This window comes from Pseudophryne corroboree, chromosome 3, assembly GCF_028390025.1.
Source record: "Pseudophryne corroboree isolate aPseCor3 chromosome 3, aPseCor3.hap2, whole genome shotgun sequence".
Lineage (NCBI taxonomy): Eukaryota > Metazoa > Chordata > Amphibia > Anura > Myobatrachidae > Pseudophryne > Pseudophryne corroboree.
The window spans coordinates 331,626,312-331,649,561 of NC_086446.1; the positions used below are offsets into that span (position 1 = coordinate 331,626,312).

General features: G+C 36.6%; 11 non-coding genes across 11 annotated transcripts; all 11 read left to right on the forward strand.

Annotated features, from left to right (window-relative positions):
• Positions 1–1,897: 1,897 nt before the first annotated feature.
• Positions 1,898–1,969, forward strand: TRNAP-AGG (transfer RNA proline (anticodon AGG)). Its single transcript has one exon. It is a non-coding gene; the product is annotated as a tRNA-Pro (tRNA).
• An 840-nt stretch (positions 1,970–2,809) lies between these two features.
• Positions 2,810–2,881, forward strand: TRNAP-AGG (transfer RNA proline (anticodon AGG)). Its single transcript has one exon. It is a non-coding gene; the product is annotated as a tRNA-Pro (tRNA).
• An 849-nt stretch (positions 2,882–3,730) lies between these two features.
• On the forward strand, positions 3,731–3,802 carry TRNAP-AGG (transfer RNA proline (anticodon AGG)). Its single transcript has one exon. It is a non-coding gene; the product is annotated as a tRNA-Pro (tRNA).
• Positions 3,803–5,561: 1,759 nt separating this feature from the next.
• Positions 5,562–5,633, forward strand: TRNAP-AGG (transfer RNA proline (anticodon AGG)). Its single transcript has one exon. It is a non-coding gene; the product is annotated as a tRNA-Pro (tRNA).
• Positions 5,634–6,487: 854 nt separating this feature from the next.
• Positions 6,488–6,559, forward strand: TRNAP-AGG (transfer RNA proline (anticodon AGG)). Its single transcript has one exon. It is a non-coding gene; the product is annotated as a tRNA-Pro (tRNA).
• Positions 6,560–7,407: 848 nt separating this feature from the next.
• TRNAP-AGG (transfer RNA proline (anticodon AGG)) lies at positions 7,408–7,479 on the forward strand. Its single transcript has one exon. It is a non-coding gene; the product is annotated as a tRNA-Pro (tRNA).
• An 844-nt stretch (positions 7,480–8,323) lies between these two features.
• TRNAP-AGG (transfer RNA proline (anticodon AGG)) lies at positions 8,324–8,395 on the forward strand. Its single transcript has one exon. It is a non-coding gene; the product is annotated as a tRNA-Pro (tRNA).
• An 844-nt stretch (positions 8,396–9,239) lies between these two features.
• TRNAP-AGG (transfer RNA proline (anticodon AGG)) lies at positions 9,240–9,311 on the forward strand. Its single transcript has one exon. It is a non-coding gene; the product is annotated as a tRNA-Pro (tRNA).
• Positions 9,312–21,301: 11,990 nt separating this feature from the next.
• TRNAP-AGG (transfer RNA proline (anticodon AGG)) lies at positions 21,302–21,373 on the forward strand. Its single transcript has one exon. It is a non-coding gene; the product is annotated as a tRNA-Pro (tRNA).
• An 849-nt stretch (positions 21,374–22,222) lies between these two features.
• TRNAP-AGG (transfer RNA proline (anticodon AGG)) lies at positions 22,223–22,294 on the forward strand. Its single transcript has one exon. It is a non-coding gene; the product is annotated as a tRNA-Pro (tRNA).
• Positions 22,295–23,140: 846 nt separating this feature from the next.
• TRNAP-AGG (transfer RNA proline (anticodon AGG)) lies at positions 23,141–23,212 on the forward strand. The gene has a single exon. It is a non-coding gene; the product is annotated as a tRNA-Pro (tRNA).
• Positions 23,213–23,250: the final 38 nt, after the last annotated feature.

Sequence of the window (23,250 nt, forward strand, 5' to 3'; positions counted from 1 at the left end):
TTAAAAGTGCTTAGTTCTATTATCTGATAGTATTTTAAAATACTTACTAATGTATTCCAACAGTTTCACTTCCAAATTCATTAGTATACATGAATAAGCATGAACAGTTGGATAGTTGGTCTAGGGGTATGATTCTTGTTTAGTGTGCGAGAGGTCCTGGGTTCAAATCCCGGACGATCCCATCTTCTCAGGTTCTTTTAAATCCAAAGGTTCCATTATCTGATTGATGTCAAAAGCATCAAGTGAATTTTGCTTTTGCCTATACATCAAAAAAGTATATACTTATGCATATTTAGTAAACTGTCAACCATTTGGTGGTATATTGGGTATACTGTAGATTCCATTTTGTCTAAGTAATCTTGAGTTTCTTCAAAGAAGTCTCATTTTGACAAATAAAAAACTGTCAAAATGAAATTACAGGTTTTTCTCTTACCTTGCTTTTTTTCTAAGAAACAATGAGTGGCTTAAAAGAATAGGCTCTTTTTAACAAACAAAAAGGTCAACAATTAATTGCACACAGTATGGGACAAGTCTTAGGTTCCAACTATCAGAAAAGGTCAAACTCTATAGGAACCCCTAAATCTTGGCACTGAACTTTCCAAATATGCATACTTGGACAAAAATTTACCTTAAGGAAACATTTTAGCTATGCTACCAATACATTTTTAAATTGTTATGGTATTTTTAAAATGTAACATCTTTTTTTCCAGCTTATTGCATTTTTTTATTAAATAATTTGAGTTTTATTTTAAAAATTGTAAAATCTGAATAAGAAATTATTTGGCTTTTTGGTATGGGTGTATGATTTTTGCTTTGGGTGGAAAAGGCCCCAGGTTCATATCCTGGATTAGCCTGTTTTCTCAAGTTCTTTAAAAGTGCTTAGTTCTATTATCTGATAGTATTTTAAAATACTTACTAATGTATTCCAACAGTTTCACTTCCAATTTCATCAGTATACATGAAAATGCATGAACAGTTGGCTCGTTGGTCTAGGGGTATGATTCTCGCTTTGGGTGCGAGAGGTCCGGTGTTCAAATCCTGGACGAGCCCATCGTCTCAGGTTCTTTTAAATCCCATGGTTCCATTATCTGATTGATGTCAAAAGCATCAAGTGAATTTTGCTTTTGAAAATCCATCCAAAAATATATACTTATGCATATTTAGTAAACTGTCAACCATTTGGTGGTATATTGGGTATACTGTAGATTCCATTTTGTCTAAGTAATCTTGAGTGGCTTCAAAGAAGTCTCATTTTGACAAATTAAAAACTGTCAAAATGAAATTACAGGTTTTTCTCTTACCTTGCTTTTTTCTAAGAAACAGTGAGTGGCTTAAAAGAATAGGCTCTTTTTGACAAACAAAAAGGTCAACAATTAATTGCAGGTTTTTGTTTTTTTCATTCTTCTTGGTCTGTATGCATAAGTTGCACACAGTATGAGACAAGTCTTAGATTCCAACTATCAGAAAAGTTAAAACTCTATAGGAGCCCCTAAATCTTGGCACTGAACTTTCCAAATATGCATACTTGGACAAAAATAAACCTTAAGGAAACATTTTAGCTATGCTACCAATACATTTTTAAATTGTTATGGTATTTTTAAAATGTAACATCTTTTTTCCAGCTTATTGCATTTTTTTATTAAATAATTTGAGTTTTACTTTAAAAATGGTAAAATCTGAGTAAGAAATTATTTAGCTTGTGGCTTGTTGGTCTGGGTGTATGATTTTTGCTTTGAGTGGAAAAGGCACCAGATTCATATCCTGGATAAGCCTGTTTTCTCAGTTTCTTTATAAGTGCTTAGTTCTATTATCTGATAGTATTTTAAAATACTTACTAATGTATTCTAACAGTTTCACTTCCAAATTCATTAGTATACATGAATAAGCATGAACAGTTGGCTCGTTGGTCTAGGGGTATGATTCTTGCTTAGGGTGCGAGAGGTTCCGGGTTCAAATCCCGGACGAGCCCATCTTCTCAGGTTCTTTTAAATCCAATGGTTCCATTATCTGATTGATGTCAAAAGTATCAAGTGAATTTTGCTTTTGAAAATCCATCAAAAAATATATACTTATGCATATTTAGTAAACTGTCAACCATTTGGTGGTATATTGGGTATACTGTAGATTCCATGTTGTCTAAGTAACCTTGAGTGGCTTCAAGAAGTCTCATTTTGACGAATAAAAAACTGTCAAAATGAAATTACAGGTTTTTCTCTTACCTTGCTTTTTTCTAAGAAACAATGAGTGGCTTAAAAGAATAGGCTCTTTTTGACAAACAAAAAGGTCAACAATTAATTGCAGGTTTTTGTTTTTTTCTTTCTTCTTGGTCTGTATGCTTAAATTGCACACAGTATGAGACAAGTCTTAGGTTCCAACTATCAGAAAAGGTCAAACTCTATAGGAACCCCTAAATCTTGGCACTGAACTTTCCAAATATGCATACTTGGACAAAAATTTACCTTAAGGAAACATTTTAGCTATGCTACCAATACATTTTTAAATTGTTATGGTATTTTTAAAATGTAACATCTTTTTTTCCAGCTTATTGCATTTTTTTATTAAATAATTTGAGTTTTATTTTAAAAATTGTAAAATCTGAATAAGAAATTATTTGGCTTTTTGGTCTGGGTGTATGATTTTTGCTTTGGGTGGAAAAGGCCCCAGGTTCATATCCTGGATTAGCCTGTTTTCTCAGGTTCTTTAAAAGTGCTTAGTTCTATTATCTGATAGTATTTTAAAATACTTACTAATGTATTCCAACAGTTTCATTTCAAATTTCATTAGTATACATGAAAATGCACGAACAGTTGGCTCATTGGTCTAGGGGTATGATTCTCTCTTAGGGTGCGAGAGGTCCTGGGTTCAAATCCCGGATGAGCCCATCTTCTCAGGTTCTTTTAAATCCCATGGTTCCATTATCTGATTGATGTCAAAAGCATCAAGTGAATTTTGCTTTTGAAAATCCATCAAAAAATATATACTTATGCATATTTAGTAAACTGTCAACCATTTGGTGGTATATTGGGTATACTGTAGATTCCATTTTGTCTAAGTAATCTTGAGTGGCTTCAAAGAAGTCTCATTTTGACAAATGAAAAACTGTCAAAAAGGAAATTACAGGTTTTTCTCTTACCTTGCTTTTTTCTAAGAAACAATGAGTGGCTTAAAAGAATAGGCTCTTTTTGACAAACAAAAAGGTCAACAATTAATTGCAGGTTTTTGTTTTTTTCTTTCTTCTTTGTCTGTATGCATAAGTTGCACACAGTATGAGACAAGTCTTAGGTTCCAACTATCAGAAAAGTTAAAACTCTATAGGAACCCCTAAATCTTGGCACTGAACTTTCCAAATATGCATACTTGGACAAAAATTTACCTTAAGGAAACATTTTAGCTTTGCTACCAATACATTTTTAAATTGTTATGGTATTTTTAAAATGTAACATCTTTTTTTCCAGCTTATTGCATTTTTTTATTACATAATTTGAGTTTTACTTTAAAAATGGTAAAATCTGAATAAGAAATTATTTAGCTTGTGGCTTGTTGGTCTGGGTGTATGATTTTTGCTTTGGGTGGAAAAGGCCCCAGTTTCATATCCTGGATGAGCCTGTTTCCTCAGGTTCTTTAAAAGTGCTTAGTTCTATTATCTGATAGTATTTTAAAATACTTACTAATGTATTCCAACAGTTTCACTTCCAAATTCATTAGTATACATGAAAAAGCATGAACAGTTGGCTCGTTGGTCTAGGGGTATGATTCTTGCTTAGGGTGCGAGAGGTCCCGGGTTCAAATCCCGGACGAGCCCATCTTCTCAGGTTCTTTTAAATCCAAAGGTTCCATTATCTGATTGATGTCAAAAGCATCAAGTGAATTTTGCTTTTGCCTATACATCAAAAAAGTATATACTTATGCATATTTAGTAAACTGTCAACCATTTGGTGGTATATTGGGTATACTGTAGATTCCATTTTGTCTAAGTAATCTTGAGTTTCTTCAAAGAAGTCTCATTTTGACAAATAAAAAAACTGTCAAAATGAAATTACAGGTTTTTCTCTTACCTTGCTTTATTCTAAGAAACAATGAGTGGCTTAAAAGAATAGGCTCTTTTTGACAAACAAAAAGGTCAACAATTAATTGCAGGTTTTTGTTTTTTTCTTTCTTCTTGGTCTGTATGCTTAAGTTGCACACAGTATGAGACAAGTCTTAGGTCCCAACTATCAGAAAAGTTCAAACTCTATAGGAACCCCTAAATCTTGTCATTGAACTTTTCAAATATGCATACTTGGACAAAAATTTACCTTAAGGAAACATTTTAGCTATGCTACCAATCCTTTTTTAATTTGTTATGGTATTTTTAAAATGTAACATCTTTTTTCCAGCTTATTGCATTTTTTTATTAAATAATTTGAGTTTTACTTTAAAAATGGTAAAATCTGAATAAGAAATTATTTAGCTTGTGGCTTTTTGGTCTGGGTGTATGATTTTTGCTTTGAGTGGAAAAGGCACCAGGTTCGTATCCTGGATAAGCCTGTTTTCTCAGGTTATTTAAAAGTGCTTAGTTCTATTATCTGATAGTATTTTAAAATACTTACTAATGTATTCCAACAGTTTCACTTCCAATTTCATTAGTTTACATGAAAATGCATGAACAGTTGGCTCTTTGGGCTAGCGGTATGATTCTCGCTTAGGGTGCGAGAAGTCCCGGGTTCAAATCCCGGACGAGCCCATCGTCTCAGGTTCTTTTAAATCCCATGGTTCCATTATCTGATTGATGTCAAAAGCATCAAGTGAATTTTGCTTTTGAAAATCCATAAAAAATATATACTTATGCATATTTAGTAAACTGTCAACCATTTGGTGGTATATTGGGTATACTGTAGATTCCATTTTGTCTAAGTAACCTTGAGTTTCTTCAAAGAAGTCTCATTTTGACAAATAAAAAACTGTCAAAATGAAATTACAGGTTTTTCTCTTACCTTGCTTTTTTTCTAAGAAACAATGAGTGGCTTAAAAGAATAGGCTCTTTTTGACAAACAAAAAGGTCAACAATTAATTGCAGGTTTTTGTTTTTTTCTTTCTTGGTCTGTATGCTTAAGTTGCACACAGTATGAGACAAGTCTTAGGTTCCAACTATCAGAAAAGTTCAAACTCTATAGGAACCCCTAAATCTTGGCACTGAACTTTCCAAATATGCATACTTGGACAAAAATTTACCTTAAGGAAACATTTTAGCTATGCTACCAATACATTTTTAAATTGTTATGGTATTTTTAAAATGTAACATCTTTTTTTCCAGCTTATTGCATTTTTTTATTAAATAATTTGAGTTTTATTTTAAAAATTGTAAAATCTGAATAAGAAATTATTTGGCTTTTTGGTCTGGGTGTATGATTTTTGCTTTGGGTGGAAAAGGCCCCAGGTTCATATCCTGGATTAGCCTGTTTTCTCATGTTCTTTAAAAGTGCTTAGTTCTATTATCTGATAGTATTTTAAAATACTTACTAATGTATTCCAACAGTTTCATTTCAAATTTCATTAGTATACATGAAAATGCACGAACAGTTGGCTCATTGGTCTAGGGGTATGATTCTCTCTTAGGGTGCGAGAGGTCCCGGGTTCAAATCCCGGATGAGCCCATCTTCTCAGGTTCTTTTAAATCCCATGGTTCCATTATCTGATTGATGTCAAAAGCATCAAGTGAATTTTGCTTTTGAAAATCCATCAAAAAATATATACTTATGCATATTTAGTAAACTGTCAACCATTTGGTGGTATATTGGGTATACTGTAGATTCCATTTTGTCTAAGTAATCTTGAGTGGCTTCAAAGAAGTCTCATTTTGACAAATGAAAAACTGTCAAAAAGGAAATTACAGGTTTTTCTCTTACCTTGCTTTTTTACTAAGAAACAATGAGTGGCTTAAAAGAATAGGCTCTTTTTGACAAACAAAAAGGTCAACAATTAATTGCAGGTTTTTGTTTTTTTCTTTCTTCTTTGTCTGTATGTATGCATAAGTTGCACACAGTATGAGACAAGTCTTAGGTTCCAACTATCAGAAAAGTTAAAACTCTATAGGAACCCCTAAATCTTGGCACTGAACTTTCCAAATATGCATACTTGGACAAAAATTTACCTTAAGGAAACATTTTAGCTTTGCTACCAATACATTTTTAAATTGTTATGGTATTTTAAAAATGTAACATCTTTTTTTCCAGCTTATTGCATTTTTTTATTACATAATTTGAGTTTTACTTTAAAAATGGTAAAATCTGAATAAGAAATTATTTAGCTTGTGGCTTGTTGGTCTGGGTGTATGATTTTTGCTTTGGGTGGAAAAGGCCCCAGTTTCATATCCTGGATGAGCCTGTTTCCTCAGGTTCTTTAAAAGTGCTTAGTTCTATTATCTGATAGTATTTTAAAATACTTACTAATGTATTCCAACAGTTTCACTTCCAAATTCATTAGTATACATGAATAAGCATGAACAGTTGGCTCGTTGGTCTAGGGGTATGATTCTTGCTTAGGGTGCGAGAGGTCCCGGGTTCAAATCCCGGACGAGCCCATCTTCTCAAGTTCTTTTAAATCCAAAGGTTCCATTATCTGATTGATGTCAAAAGCATCAAGTGAATTTTGCTTTTGCCTATACATCAAAAAAGTATATACTTATGCATATTTAGTAAACTGTCAACCATTTGGTGGTATATTGGGTATACTGTAGATTCCATTTTGTCTAAGTAATCTTGAGTTTCTTCAAAGAAGTCTCATTTTGACAAATAAAAAACTGTCAAAATGAAATTACAGGTTTTTCTCTTACCTTGCTTTATTCTAAGAAACAATGAGTGGCTTAAAAGAATAGGCTCTTTTTGACAAACAAAAAGGTCAACAATTAATTGCAGGTTTTTGTTTTTTTCTTTCTTCTTGGTCTGTATGCTTAAGTTGCACACAGTATGAGACAAGTCTTAGGTCCCAACTATCAGAAAAGTTCAAACTCTATATGAACCCCTAAATCTTGTCATTGAACTTTTCAAATATGCATACTTGGACAAAAATTTACCTTAAGGAAACATTTTAGCTATGCTACCAATCCTTTTTTAATTTGTTATGGTATTTTTAAAATGTAACATCTTTTTTCCAGCTTATTGCATTTTTTTATTAAATAATTTGAGTTTTACTTTAAAAATGGTAAAATCTGAATAAGAAATTATTTAGCTTGTGGCTTGTTGGTCTGGGTGTATGATTTTTGCTTTGAGTGGAAAAGGCACCAGGTTCGTATCCTGGATAAGCCTGTTTTCTCAGGTTATTTAAAAGTGCTTAGTTCTATTATCTGATAGTATTTTAAAATACTTACTAATGTATTCCAACAGTTTCACTTCCAATTTCATTAGTTTACATGAAAATGCATGAACAGTTGGCTCGTTGGTCTAGGGGTATGATTCTCGCTTAGGGTGCGAGAAGTCCCGGGTTCAAATCCCGGACGAGCCCATCGTCTCAGGTTCTTTTAAATCCCATGGTTCCATTATCTGATTGATGTCAAAAGCATCAAGTGAATTTTGCTTTTGAAAATCCATAAAAAATATATACTTATGCATATTTAGTAAACTGTCAACCATTTGGTGGTATATTGGGTATACTGTAGATTCCATTTTGTCTAAGTAAACTTGAGTTTCTTCAAAGAAGTCTCATTTTGACAAATAAAAAACTGTCAAAATGAAATTACAGGTTTTTCTCTTACCTTGCTTTTTTTCTAAGAAACAATGAGTGGCTTAAAAGAATAGGCTCTTTTTGACAAACAAAAAGGTCAACAATTAATTGCAGGTTTTTGTTTTTTTCTTTCTTGGTCTGTATGCTTAAGTTGCACACAGTATGAGACAAGTCTTAGGTTCCAACTATCAGAAAAGTTCAAACTCTATAGGAACCCCTAAATCTTGGCACTGAACTTTCCAAATATGCATACTTGGACAAAAATTTACCTAAAGGAAACATTTTAGCTATGCTACCAATACATTTTTAAATTGTTATGGTATTTTTAAAATGTAACATCTTTTTTCCAGCTTATTGCATTTTTTTATTACATAATTTGAGTTTTACTTTAAAAATGGTAAAATCTGAATAAGAAATTATTTATCTTGTGGCTTGTTGGTCTGGGTGTATGATTTTTGCTTTGGGTGGAAAAGGCCACAGGTTCATATCCTGGATGAGCCTGTTTTCTTAGGTTCTTTAAAAGTGCTTAGTTCTATTATCTGATAGTATTTTAAAATACTTACTAATGTATTCCAACAGTTTCACTTCCAATTTCATTAGTATACATGAAAATGCATGGACAGTTGGCTCGTTGGTCTAGGGGTATGATTCTCGCTTAGGGTGCGAGAGGACCCAGGTTCAAATCCCGGACGAGCCCATCTTCCGAGGTTCTTTGAAATCTCATGGTTCCATTATCTGATTGATGTCAAAAGCATCAAGTGAATTTTGCTTTTGAAAATCCATCAAAAAATATATACTTATGCATATTTAGTAAACTGTCAACCATTTGGTGGTATATTGGGTATACTGTAGATTCCATTTTGTCTAAGTAACCTTGAGTTTCTTCAAAGAAGTCTCATTTTGACAAATAAAAACTGTCAAAATGAAATTACAGGTTTTTCTCTTACCTTGCTTTTTTTCTAAGAAACAATGAGTGGCTTAAAAGAATAGGCTCTTTTTGACAAACAAAAAGGTCAACAATTAATTGCAGGTTTTTGTTTTTTTCTTTCTTGGTCTGTATGCTTAAGTTGCACACAGTATGAGACAAGTCTTAGATTCCAACTATTAGAAAAGTTAAAACTCTATAGGAGCCCCTAAATCTTGGCACTGAACTTTCCAAATATGCATACTTGGACAAAAATAAACCTTAAGGAAACATTTTAGCTATGCTACCAATACATTTTTAAATTGTTATGGTATTTTTAAAATGTAACATCTTTTTTCCAGCTTATTGCATTTTTTTATTAAATAATTTGAGTTTTACTTTAAAAATGGTAAAATCTGAATAAGAAATTATTTAGCTTGTGGCTTGTTGGTCTGGGTGTATGATTTTTGCTTTGAGTGGAAAAGGCACCAGGTTCATATCCTGGATAAGCCTGTTTTCTCAGGTTCTTTAAAAGTGCTTAGTTCTATTATCTGATAGTATTTTAAAATACTTACTAATGTATTCCAACAGTTTCACTTCCAAATTCATTCGTATACATGAATAAGCATGAACAGTTGGCTCGTTGGTCTAGGGGTATGATTCTTGCTTAGGGTGCGAGAGGTCCCGGGTTCAAATCCCAGACGAGCCCATCTTCTCAGGTTCTTTTAAATCCAATGGGTCCATTATCTGATTGATGTCAAAAGCATCAAGTGAATTTTGCTTTTGAAAATCCATCCAAAAATATATACTTATGCATATTTAGTAAACTGTCAACCATTTGGTGGTATATTGGGTATACTGTAGATTCCATTTTGTCTAAGTAACCTTGAGTGGCTTCAAGAAGTTACATTTTGACAAATTAAAAACTGTCAAAATGAAATTACAGGTTTTTCTCTTACCTTGCTTTTTTCTAAGAAACAATGAGTTGCTTAAAATAATAGGCTCTTTTTGACAAACAAAAAGGTCAACAATTAATTGCAGGTTTTTTTTTTCTTTCTTCTTGGTCTGTATGCTTAAATTGCACACAGTATGAGACAAGTCTTAGGTTCCAACTATCAGAAAAGGTCAAACTCTATAGGAACCCCTAAATCTTGGCACTGAACTTTCCAAATATGCATACTTGGACAAAAATTTACCTTAAGGAAACATTTTAGCTATGCTACCAATACATTTTTAAATTGTTATGGTATTTTTAAAATGTAACATCTTTTTTTCCAGCTTATTGCATTTTTTTTATTAAATAATTTGAGTTTTACTTTAAAAATTGTAAAATCTGAATAAGAAATTATTTGGCTTTTTGGTCTGGGTGTATGATTTTTGCTTTGGGTGGAAAAGGCCCCAGGTTCATATCCTGGATTAGCCTGTTTTCTCAGGTTCTTTAAAAGTGCTTAGTTCTATTATCTGATAGTATTTTAAAATACTAACTAATGTATTCCAACAGTTTCACTTCAAATTTCATTAGTATACATGAAAATGCACGAACAGTTGGCTCATTGGTCTAGGGGTATGATTCTCCCTTAGGGTGCGAGAGGTCCCGGGTTCAAATCCCGGACGAGCCCATCTTCTCAGGTTCTTTTAAATCCCATGGTTCCATTATCTGATTGATGTCAAAAGCATTAAGTGAATTTTGCTTTTGAAAATCCATCAAAAAATATATACTTATGCATATTTAGTAAACTGTCAACCATTTGGTGGTATATTGGGTATACTGTAGATTCCATTTTGTCTAAGTAATCTTGAGTGGCTTCAAAGAAGTCTCATTTTGACAAATGAAAAACTGTCAAAAAGGAAATTACAGGTTTTTCTCTTACCTTGCTTTTTTCTAAGAAACAATGAGTGGCTTAAAAGAATAGGCTCTTTTTGACAAACAAAAAGGTCAACAATTAATTGCAGGTTTTTGTTTTTTTCTTTCTTCTTTGTCTGTATGCATAAGTTGCACACAGTATGAGACAAGTCTTAGGTTCCAACTATCAGAAAAGTTAAAACTCTATAGGAACCCCTAAATCTTGGCACTGAACTTTCCAAATATGCATACTTGGACAAAAATTTACCTTAAGGAAACATTTTAGCTTTGCTACCAATACATTTTTAAATTGTTATGGTATTTTTAAAATGTAACATCTTTTTTTCCAGCTTATTGCATTTTTTTATTACATAATTTGAGTTTTACTTTAAAAATGGTAAAATCTGAATAAGAAATTATTTAGCTTGTGGCTTGTTGGTCTGGGTGTATGATTTTTGCTTTGGGTGGAAAAGGCCCCAGTTTCATATCCTGGATGAGCCTGTTTCCTCAGGTTCTTTAAAAGTGCTAAGTTCTATTATCTGATAGTATTTTAAAATACTTACTAATGTATTCCAACAGTTTCACTTCCAATTTCATTAGTATACATGAAAATGCATGAACAGTTGGCTAGTTGGTCTAAGGGTATGATTCTCGCTTAGGGTGCGAGAGGTCCCGGGTTCAAATCCCAGACGAGCCCATCTTCTCAGGTTCTTTTAAATCCCATGGTTCCATTATCTGATTGATGTCAAAAGCATCAAGTGAATTTTGCTTTTGAAAATCCATCAAAAATTATATACTTATGCATATTTAGTAAACTGTCAACCATTTGGTGGTATATTGGGTATACTGTAGATTCAATTTTGTCTAAGTTTTCTTGAGTGGCTTCAAAGAAGTCTCATTTTGACAAATTAAAAACTGTCAAAAAGGAAATTACAGGTTTTTCTCTTGCCTTGCTTTTTTCTAAGAAACAATGAGTGGCTTAAAAGAATAGGCTCTTTTTGACAAACAAAAAGGTCAACAATTAATTGCAGGTTTTTGTTTTTTTCATTCTTCTTGGTCTGTATGCATAAGTTGCACACAGTATGAGACAAGTCTTAGGTTCCAACTATCAGAAAAGTTAAAACTCTATAGGAGCCCCTAAATCTTGGCACTGAACTTTCCAAATATGCATACTTGGACAAAAATAAACCTTAAGGAAACATTTTAGCTATGCTACCAATACATTTTTAAATTGTTATGGTATTTTTAAAATGTAACATCTTTTTTTCCAGCTGATATGGATAAGTGAATACAAAATGGAAGCTGGATGTCAGTTTGTCTATTGCTTTAAAAGAAACTGTTGTTTTAAATGTGATTTTTATATGTTTGCAGAAACTTTGATTTTCAGACAAAACAAGAAGTAAAAGCCAGCTGCGCAGTGTATCACAAGACTGCGGTTAGCTAGTGTTTTGCAAAATAAGGAATTGTGTTTTGCAGAATAAAGAGAATTTAAATTATGTGAAAGGTAAAATGTATTTTGATATTAAACAGTCATAATCACAAGATGTTGAGCTAATTAATTGGAAATTCCCCATAAGGGGAGTATATGAATTAATAATATATTCTGATAAATGAATTGTGATTGGTTTATGTATATGATTGGTCTGCAAATTTGATTGGATCATGTAACGCTGTAATGACAAGTATATAAGATGAAATCAATGTGTCAATGTTCAGTTCATGATATTCTTTTATCGTGAGCCCTGTGAATTTCACAATGCAATAAATCTACCAAAGAGACTTCATTGTTCTTCAATTATTTGATACGGCTATATCATTCTGGAGGTTCCACCGAGATACTATCCAACATTGACACACGAAGAAGGAAGGTGGACTGGTGCCGGGGTACCTGGATCAACTGTGGCCACAGGTAAGAGCTGTTATCTTACTTCTGCTCCATGTGTCCCTGCCTCGGTCCGCTGCCTTTGTGTGTTATTGTTGGTTTGTAACTCTTTGAAGTCTTTTTGGAGATTGTGAGTATGGAACCAAATTGAATTTAACTGCATTTTATTACCAGTTACAGTGATTTGTATAAAGTTTTAAGATTTAAATTTCTGTGGTCATAGTTACAGATCACAATGGGATCTTTTGTCTGCCATATCTTGCTAAATTCAGAGTGAAGTCTGCGAGTGATTGTGAGTGAAATTGGCCGAGGCTTCACGCCGGCAGAGTCTGGACAGGGCCCAGGTAGGAGAGAGGCTCCGGTTAAACTCTCCTATACTCGATAGTATCAGGGATACTCACCCACTGTGAAAAGCACCTTGTACACAAAAAGGCCAAGCTTAGCAGAGTGTGGAACACGTGTGCCTGTTCAGAGCCGTGGCACCTGACGAGGTGGTGAGGTTTCCTAAGTGGAGTAATATCTCTATAAACAAGGGGAGCGTCCCTGTTTACCATTGTATTGGACATTGAGGCTGGACTTTAAAATAAAGATTAGCCATTACAATGGGTCAAGAGATGTCCACACCGAAGGGCTCTTCTATGTTAGAGATCCCACACGGCAGTCCAGCAAGTGTGATGTATCAGAGATATGGAAGTGTGGCTGTGAAATTTCTCAGGAAATGGCACACAAAACAACCTGAAATACCTGTGATAGGAACCTTTGATATGCAGAAATGGACAGACTTAAGGGGTAAAATAAGAAAAAGGGAGGAGTGGAAAGCTTACACACTATGGCTGGAGGCATCTAATGTAACCCCGCCACCAGCCTACGTTGCACAAATGTCCTGTCATGTAAATAATGAAGGAACGTTACAATTACAACCAAGGCATGCTCCCCCACGGGTAGTGCAGGCAATGCCAGTAAAGACACTAGAACAAGAAAGCCCAGACCCACTAGAACACATACTCCCAGCAATGATGGCACTGGCTAATGCCCCAAGTGCCCCTCCAGTACAGGAGAAGAAAAAGGTAATAAAGGCTCTAGTAAACCCCAAGACTGGGAAGCATGACACTTACTTGGTGGGGGAAGATGGGATTTGGGTAGGGCAGATGGATTTGTTTGATGGGGATAGCGACTCTGCTGGAATTTACGTTTATGACCCCCTCAGTCAGACATACATAGCTCAGTATAATAACATCAATGGTGAAACTGTCACACACACTTTATGCAAGAACAAGCAGGGAAATTTAGTTCCTTATGAAGACAAATTACCAGTAAAGGGACAGCATTTTGCAGACGTACACCCATCGAACATTTTGGCTTCTGGCACTCGTAGCACATCCACCCAGGGCAAACCACTTGCAACAATGCCTCTGAGAGTGGTAACTACAGATCGGGGTGCACAGTGGTCCATACATGTTCCTTGGTCAAAGGCTGAATTACACCAAATTTGCACAGAATTAGCAGATTATAGATCAAAGCCAGCAGAAGTCAAAACCAAACTCCAGCGCTTGTACAAAGTACATCAACTAACACATAGTGACATGGCACAATTATTTACTGCTTTGCTCACAACTGAAGAATACAAGAAGATCGCAATGGACCTAGGGTGGGATAAAGAGGACTTTAAGCCTCCCGTAGACGTTGCTAGAGAGGTCCTGGACAAAGAGTGGAAACATTTAATGACAGCTTTTACAGAGCAGTTTCCTTGCCAGCCCAATTGGGGAAAAATAATGATGATTAAACAAGGTCCTACAGAAGCAGTTAGAGATTATTGGGGCAGATTTAAAACTGAGGTCCAAAATTATGGAGGCATTGAAGATATATTTAAGGAGCAAGTGCTTCAGCCCATGTTATCTGGAGCTTTCGTGGAAGGTCTTAAGCCTCAGGTAAAAACCCGCTTGACCATCAATGATCCTCTATGGCGCAAAAAGGGTCCAGAAGATCTGGTCACTCTTGCAATATACCATGAGGACAATTTGGTGGTCAAGAAATTGAACACAGAAACCAAGCTTATGAACCTACAGGTCAAAGCTGCACAAGCCACCTGTGACCTAGCTAATAGACCAATTGATTATAGCATGGGTGCCAGGCGATCATCAGACAGATCGCAGCTTACTTGTTACAATTGCCAGAGGAAAGGACACTTTGCAAGGGACTGCAGACGCCCTAAGAAACCAAGGCAGTCCCAGGCAAAGAAGGGCACCACAGAAAGTGATGAGGATTTACAATGACAGGATACCGCAGCCCCCGTGAAGACCATGACTGTAATATCTTGTAACTCTCAAGAACCTACTATTGATTTAAAAATTGGAGATTCTAAACATTCTTTCCTAATTGACACGGGTGCTGCACGATCCCTAATAGCGGACAAGGTCACTTTACCTACCACAAACAAAGTTGTACATGCAGTAGGGGTGGCAAACAAAGTAATCCCCTTAAGGGAAACACAAGATGTAAAAGTAATCGTTGGACCCTTAACAGTGACCACTCCTTCTTGTTTGCAGCTGATGCCCCCACAAATTTATTGGGGAGGGATTTACTGTGTAAATTGGGATGCACAGTATTTTGCACTCCAGATGGGGTATACCTACAGGTACCAGATTCCAACAAGGACTTGGTCACCGATGCACTGCTCAGTGACCCTCCTTCAACAGAAAGGGTGGAACTGAATACCTTGGGAGTACTCCCCCCTGAAGTGTCTGAAATGTTATCAAATATTCCAGACCAGCTGTGGACCACGGGCTCCAACAATGTGGGGAAAATCCTAAATGCCCCACCAATAAGAGTTAAGCTTAAAGCAGGAGCAGTAATTCCCAGTAGACCACAATACCCCTTAAAGCCAGAAGCTGAACAGGGGGTGTTCCCAGTAATCCAAGAATTACTACAACAGGGGGTGTTGGTTAAAACCCAGAGCCAGGCCAATACGCCCATCTTCCCTGTGACAAAGAGTAATGGGCGTGGTTATCGCTTAGTTCAGGACTTGAGGGCAATTAATGCAATCGTTGAACCCTTGCACCCAGTGGTACCAAACCCAGCTACCATATTAATGCAGATCCCCGCAGACAGCACTCATTTCTCAGTGGTTGATCTGTGTTCAGCATTTTTCTCCATACCAATACATCCAGACAGTCAATACCTTTTTGCATTTACCTATAGAGGTAACCAGTACACCTGGACAAGGATGGTCCAAGGCTACCTTAATAGCCCTACAATTTTTAGCCAGTCCCTTGCTGAAAATCTTCAAAAACTCATCCTACCAGGTGGATCTACATTAATTCAGTATGTAGACGATTTGTTACTTTGTTCCCCAGATTTTGAAACATCAATTAAAGACACAGCTGAGCTCTTAAGGTTCCTTGCAACAAATGGACACAAGGTGTCCAAAGACAAATTGCAACTATGTCAAACAAAGGTGTCATATATAGGCCACTGTCTATCTGAAGGCCTCAGACACCTGTCCCCAGATAGGATTGCAGCCATTCAAAACATAAGGCTGCCCATCAACAAAAGGAAGCTAAGGGGTTTCCTAGGAATGGTGGGTTACTGTAGAAACTGGGTACCTAACTACTCACAGCTGACTGCACCCTTGTATGAGCTGACCAAAGCTTCTGTACCAGAGCCCCTCATACATACAGAACAAACAACTATGTAATTTCAACAACTTAAAGATGACCTGACAGCGGCCCCTGCCCTGGGCCTGCCTAACTATAAACAAGTATTTTCTCTCTTTTGCCATGAACACCTAGGCCATGCCACAGGTGTCCTTACACAGTTTCATGGGGAAAAGCAAAAACCTGTTGCTTATTACAGTGCACAATTAGACCCAGTAGCACGTGGCCTACCTGTTTGCCTGCGAGCCATAGCAGCAGCTGCATTACTGGTAGACGAGTCAGCAGACATTGTATTGGGCTGTGATCTAAAAGTTTATGTTCCCCATGCCGTAGCAGCCCTGCTTACCTGTCAAAAGACAAGACATGTCACTGCAGCACGCCTGACAAAGTGGGAATTAGCCCTCATTATGCCCACAAACATCACCCTCATTAAGTGCAATATTTTAAACCCTGCAACACTTTTACCGGTAAATGAAACTGATGAGTTTCAGAGAGAGGAGTGGGGGGTAGTAGAACAACATGTCCCACATGATTGCTTAAAATATGTTGATGAGCAATCCACCCCTAGGGTGGACCTGGAGGAAACACCACTCCAGAATCCTGATCTGGTTTACTATGTTGATGGTAGTTGCCACAGACAAACAGAAACGGGTGCTACTCAATCAGGATATGCTGTGGTGGATGACACACAAACTGTTTTTTCCTCCCCACTTCCACCACCACACTCAGCACAGTTGGCAGAGCTCAAAGCTTTAACTAAAGCATGTCAGCTAGCTGAAGGAAAGACTGTAAATATATATACAGACAGCAGATACGCATTTGGTGTTACACACGATTTTGGTGAACTGTGGAAACACAGAGACTTCCTAACAGCAACAGGCAATCCAATTGCACATGCAGAGGCAGTAAAAGAATTACTAGATGCTATACAACTGCCCTCACAGATAGCAGTTATTAAATGTCAAGCTCACATGACTGGCCATGATGAAGTTACAAAAGGGAACAGAAGGGCAGATGCTGCAGCAAAAGTGGCAGCCCAACAAAAGGTCATAGTGGAAAATGTTTGTAGGGTAGCTGATGTATGTATACCAAGTGAACAAACATTAATTGATATGCAAAAAGTTTGTGATTTACAGGAAAAGACCAAGTGGGAAAGTGCAAAGTGTACCCAAGACAACAAAGGCCTGTGGCACAGCTCTGAAGGTAAGCCTGTTGCCCCTAAATTACTCTTGCCAGCATTGGCACAGATGTCCCATGGACTGACCCATGCAGGTAAGACAGCCATGATAAGTCTAATCAAGACTTATTGGTATGCACCTGGCTTTGCGCCAGTGGCAACCAAGTACTGTGCTTCTTGCATCACCTGCTTGCAGAAGAATGCTGGAAGAGCAGTTAAAACAATGCCTTCACACATTCCCCAAACAACTGGTCCTTTCCAAATCCTACAAATTGATTACATTCAGCTTCCAAAGGTTAGGATGCTTCAGTATGTTTTGGTTTGTGTCGACACATTTAGCGGTTGGGTAGAGGGATATGCTGTGGCCAGTGCAACAGCAGCAATCACAGCAAAGAAACTGGTACAAGAATTTGTATGTAGGTATGGCATACCATATGTGATATCATCAGACCAAGGTACACACTTTACTGGATTAGTGTTCAAAAAGATGTGTCAGCTTCTTGGCATTAAACAACAGCTACACACCGCATACCATCCGCAATCGAGCGGTAAGGTGGAACGCTATAACGGGACCATTAAAAATAAGCTGGCCAAAATATGTAAAGAAACCAGCTTGCAGTGGCCAGAAGCTTTGCCATTAGTGTTGCACTCGATCAGAACAACACCAAGGGGGGAGTTGAACATTTCTCCGTATGAAATACTGTTTGGAAAATTGCCCAATGTTGCTATTGCACCCGCATATGAACTCAGTAAAACAAATGACTTAACTGTGAACTATCTTATTTCATTAAGCAACCAGCTAAAGAAGATCCAAGCTACTGTGACCAGCACACAACCAATCCCTGTGGAAGGTGCTTGTCATAATCTGCAACCTGGTGATGAGGTGATGGTCAGAAATTTCCTGAGATCGGGCTCGCTGACAGACCGGTGGGAAGGACCTTACCAAGTCTTGTTGACAACACCAACTGCTGTTAAGCTAAAGGAGAAGAGTTCGTGGATCCACTCCACCCACTGCAGAAAAGTCACGCCTCCTGAGACAGCACATGTGGAAGATATTCTCCAAGACTCCTCTGCACTTCACCAGTAAAACCAGCAAGTGAGTGGTTCGGGCATAATAATCCCTTGAGCCACTTGCCAACACAGTATCTCTGTGGAGGGTACATAACTCCTAGAAGAGTACTGTGAAGGTCAAGAACAACAAAGACAATGCTCAACAGGATGATGCTGATAAGTCAAAGGCCAGACCGTGGACTATGGGGGTGCATTCTCTCATGGGCATGTCTGATTACAATCATACTCATTGTGCTTGAGTGTTGTATATACATTCCAGGGTCTGTTAACAATGTGACCAGTCAAACAGGTAATGTAACACTTTACAATGAAATGTTATCCAAGACACGTGTGTGTAGGGCCTTACAAAAGAATGATTATGGAGGAGAATTTACAGGTAATTCCATGATAGCAATGCACAGTAAAATTGCAAAGGCTCTCAACACAACCAAATGTTGGATTTGTACCCACCTACCCATCTGTGTAGATGCAGGTATACCCCTCCTGGCTCATTACATAAGCACAGCAGACATGATAGACAGAGATTGGTCCTGCCATAGGCGAAAGAATGGTAGTCACATTTGTGCCAATAAGACACCTAAAGTACAGAATATAGTAGACTTCCCATATTTGGATGTTTCAAGCAGAGGTCTGCTGCATTCACCTGCTCTACAAGTAACCGCAGCCACAGGGAGGCCTGAATTTTGTTTAAGTGTCAATTCAAAGCCAGGCAAGTACAAGTTAAAAAGGAAGAAAACTGTATTCAGGGCAAAAAGACAAAACCTGGGATATACTAACTGTACTGGAGCCACATTTGTAGTTCAAAAGTCAAACAAGTGTACACTAAAAAACCTCAAACACTGTTGGCACTCAATAGATACAAATGGAGTATTAACACCTAATGACACCCTAGACCAGTTACTGCATGATGGGTGTACTCTTGATAACAGCACGTGTAGGGATGTCAATGGCAATAACACCAGGTATTTTATGATATACATAGGACTCATTTACACTAAAATATTTGGAATGCCCCTGCCTAAGGGTATGTATTGGGTTTGTGGCAAATGGGCATATTCATGGATTCCTTTAGGTGCCAAAGGACAATGTGTGCTCTCCTATGTAGTCCCCTTAGTGAGAGCCACTACTAAGCTGGATCAATACCCAAGAAATATCCCTGTAGAACATGATTTAGTGTCAAGTGATTTTACATATTTGAGACATCATAGCAAAAGAGAAGTGAAGAAAGGGGATGTATCTTTCAGATTTTCTGATGGTGAACGTACGGCTGGAACCCTGTTTCCTCTGTCCACTATCTATCTTGTGGAAAAAGTTGTGTCCCAAACCTTAACGGTACTAGATCAGATGGTAGGGGAATTGGTAGTTTCAATCAATCAGACAGTTCAAGAGCTGGCTCAAGTAAGAAAAGTGGCTTTACAAAATAGGATGGCACTGGATCAGCTGTTGGCAGCAGAAGGGGGTACGTGTGCAGTAGTAGGACAAGAATGTTGTACTTATATTGAAGATCACAGAGCTGAAATAAGTGCTCATCTGAGCAAGGTGGGAGAGTTGCAGCAGGAAATGAGAAGGTTAGGTGCTAGTGAAGGTTGGGAGCCACTTGGATGGCTAGGAGGAAGTATTGCAAAGCTTTTATCTGGAATATTGCAGTACATTGTGTTTGGTGCCCTGATTGTAGGAATCATATACTTTACCATCAAGTGTGGACCAGTAGTCTGTGTACAATGTGCTAAAGGATTTAAAAGGTTGAAAGTGCACCATGAAATGACCATTGTGGTGGTAGATGATGAGGTTCCACTAGAACAGGTGACTCAGGGAACTAGTCAGGGACAGCAGGAAAGACAGGTGGTATATGCTGATATGAGCAAGTCTTATGAAAGTTTACGACTCCAGGAACCTGAGCCCATATACCAGGCTTTAGAGGAGGATCAGGCAGGTAGGGAAAATACACAGCTTGCTAACTTTACTTATGAACTGAATAACAGGGTAGGAGTTAATCAGGATGAGTATGTTAGACATGAAATACAAGCGAGTTTCACCTAACTGTGTCAAAACCCTCTTAGCCAACACTAGAAGGTTCCTATAAAAAGAACAGGGATTCCCGTCCGGTGCGGTGAGCATTGGCGCCAGGCCCATCCCCGTGAACCCACCTTTTCCCTATGTTGTGCATCTACCTAACCCTCATTAGAAATTGTGAAACTGAACCTTCTGATTTGTGTATTAGAATGCCAAGTATATTGGCAGAGAGAGGAATGATATGGATAAGTGAATACAAAATGGAAGCTGGATGTCAGTTTGTCTATTGCTTTAAAAGAAACTGTCTTTTTAAATGTGATTTTTATATGTTTGCAGAAACTTTGATTTTCAGACAAAACAAGAAGTTAAAGCCAGCTGCGCAGTGTATCACAAGACTGCGGTTAGCTAGTGTTTTGCAAAATAAGGAATTGTGTTTTGCAGAATAAAGAGAATTTAAATTAGGTGAAAGGTAAAATGTATTTTGATATTAAACAGTCATAATCACAAGATGTTGAGCTAATTAATTGGAAATTCCCCATAAGGGGAATATATGAATTAATAATATATTCTGATAAATGAATTGTGATTGGTTTATGTATATGATTGGTCTGCAAATTTGATTGGATCATGTAACGCTGTAATGACAAGTATATAAGATGAAATCAATGTGTCAATGTTCAGTTCATGATATTCTTTTATCGTGAGCCCTGTGAATTTCACAATGCAATAAATCTACCAAAGAGACTTCATTGTTCTTCAATTATTTGATACGGCTATATCACCAGCTTATTGCATTTTATTATTAAATAATTTGAGTTTTACTTTAAAAATGGTAAAATCTGAATAAGAAATTATTTAGCTTGTGGCTTGTTGGTCTGGGTGTATGATTTTTGCTTTGAGTGGGAAAGGCACCAGGTTCATATCCTGGATAAGCCTGTTTTCTCAGGTTCTTTAAAAGTGCTTAGTTCTATTATCTGATAGTATTTTAAAATACTTACTAATGTATTCCAACAGTTTCACTTCCAAATTCATTAGTATACATGAATAAGCATGAACAGTTGGCTCGTTGGTCTAGGGGTATGATTCTTGCTTAGGGTGTGAGATGTCCCGGGTTCAAATCCCGGACGAGCCCATCTTCTCAGGTTCTTTTAAATCCAATGGTTCCATTATCTGATTGATGTCAAAAGCATCAAGTGAATTTTGCTTTTGCCTATACATCAAAAAAGTATATACTTATGCATATTAAGTAAACTGTCAACCATTTGGTGGTATATTGGGTATACTGTAGATTCCATTTTGTCTAAGTAATCTTGAGTTTCTTCAAAGAAGTCTCATTTTGACAAATAAAAAACTGTCAAAATGAAATTACAGGTTTTTCTCTTACCTTGCTTTATTCTAAGAAACAATGAGTGGCTTAAAAGAATAGGCTCTTTTTGACAAACAAAAAGGTCAACAATTAATTGCAGGTTTTTGTTTTTTTCTTTCTTCTTGGTCTGTATGCTTAAGTTGCACACAGTATGAGACAAGTCTTAGGTCCCAACTATCAGAAAAGTTCAAACTCTATAGGAACCCCTAAATCTTGTCACAGAACTTTTCAAATATGCATACTTGGACAAAAATGTACCTTAAGGAAACATTTTAGCTATGCTACCAATCCTTTTTTAAATTGTTATGGTATTTTTAAAATGTAACATCTTTTTTTCCAGCTTATTGCATTTTTTTATTAAATAATTTGAGTTTTACTTTAAAAATGGTAAAATCTGAATAAGAAATTATTTAGCTTGTGGCTTGTTGGTCTGGGTGTATGATTTTTGCTTTGAGTGGAAAAGGCACCAGGTTCATATCCTGGATAAGCCTGTTTTCTCAGGTTCTTTTAAAGTGCTTAGTTCTATTATCTGATAGTATTTTAAAATACTTACTAATGTATTCCAACAGTTTCACTTCCAATTTCATTAGTATACATGAAAATGCATGAACAGTTGGCTCGTTGGTCTAGGGGTATGATTCTCGCTTAGGGTGCGAGAGGTCCCGGGTTCAAATCCCGGACGAGCCCATCGTCTCAGGTTCTTTTAAATCCCATGGTTCCATTATCTGATTGATGTCAAATGCATCAAGTGAATTTTGCTTTTGAAAATCCATCAAAAAATATATACTTATGCATATTTAGTAAACTGTCAACCATTTGGTGGTATATTGGGTTTACTGTAGATTCCATTTTGTCTAAGTAACCTTGAGTTTCATCAAAGAAGTCTCATTTTGACAAATAAAAAACTGTCAAAATGAAATTACAGGTTTTTCTCTTACCTTGCTTTTTTTCTAAGAAACAATGAGTGGCTTAAAAGAATAGGCTCTTTTTGACAAACAAAAAGGTCAACAATTAATTGCAGGTTTTTGTTTTTTTCTTTCTTGGTCTGTATGCTTAAGTTGCACACAGTATGAGACAAGTCTTAGGTTCCAACTATCAGAAAAGTTCAAACTCTATAGGAACCCCTAAATCTTTGCACTGAACTTTCCAAATATGCATACTTGGACAAAAATGTACCTTAAGGAAACATTTTAGCTATGCTACCAATACATTTTTAAATTGTTATGGTATTTTTAAAATGTAACATCTTTTTTTCCAGCTTATTGCATTTTTTTATTACATAATTTGAGTTTTACTTTAAAAATGGTAAAATCTGAATAAGAAATTATTTAGCTTGTGGCTTGTTGGTCTGGGTGTATGATTTTTGCTTTGGGTGGAAAAGGCCCCAGGTTCATATCCTGGATGAGCCTGTTTTCTTAGATTCTTTAAAAGTTCTTAGTTCTATTATCTAATAGTATTTTAAAATACTTACTAATGTATTCCAACAGTTTCACTTCCAATTTCATTAGTATACATGAAAATGCATGGAGAGTTGGCTCGTTGGTCTAGGGGTATGATTCTCGCTTAGGGTGCGAGAGGACCCTGGTTCAAATCCCGGACGAGCCCATCTTCTGAGGTTCTTTGAAATACCGTGGTTCCATTAT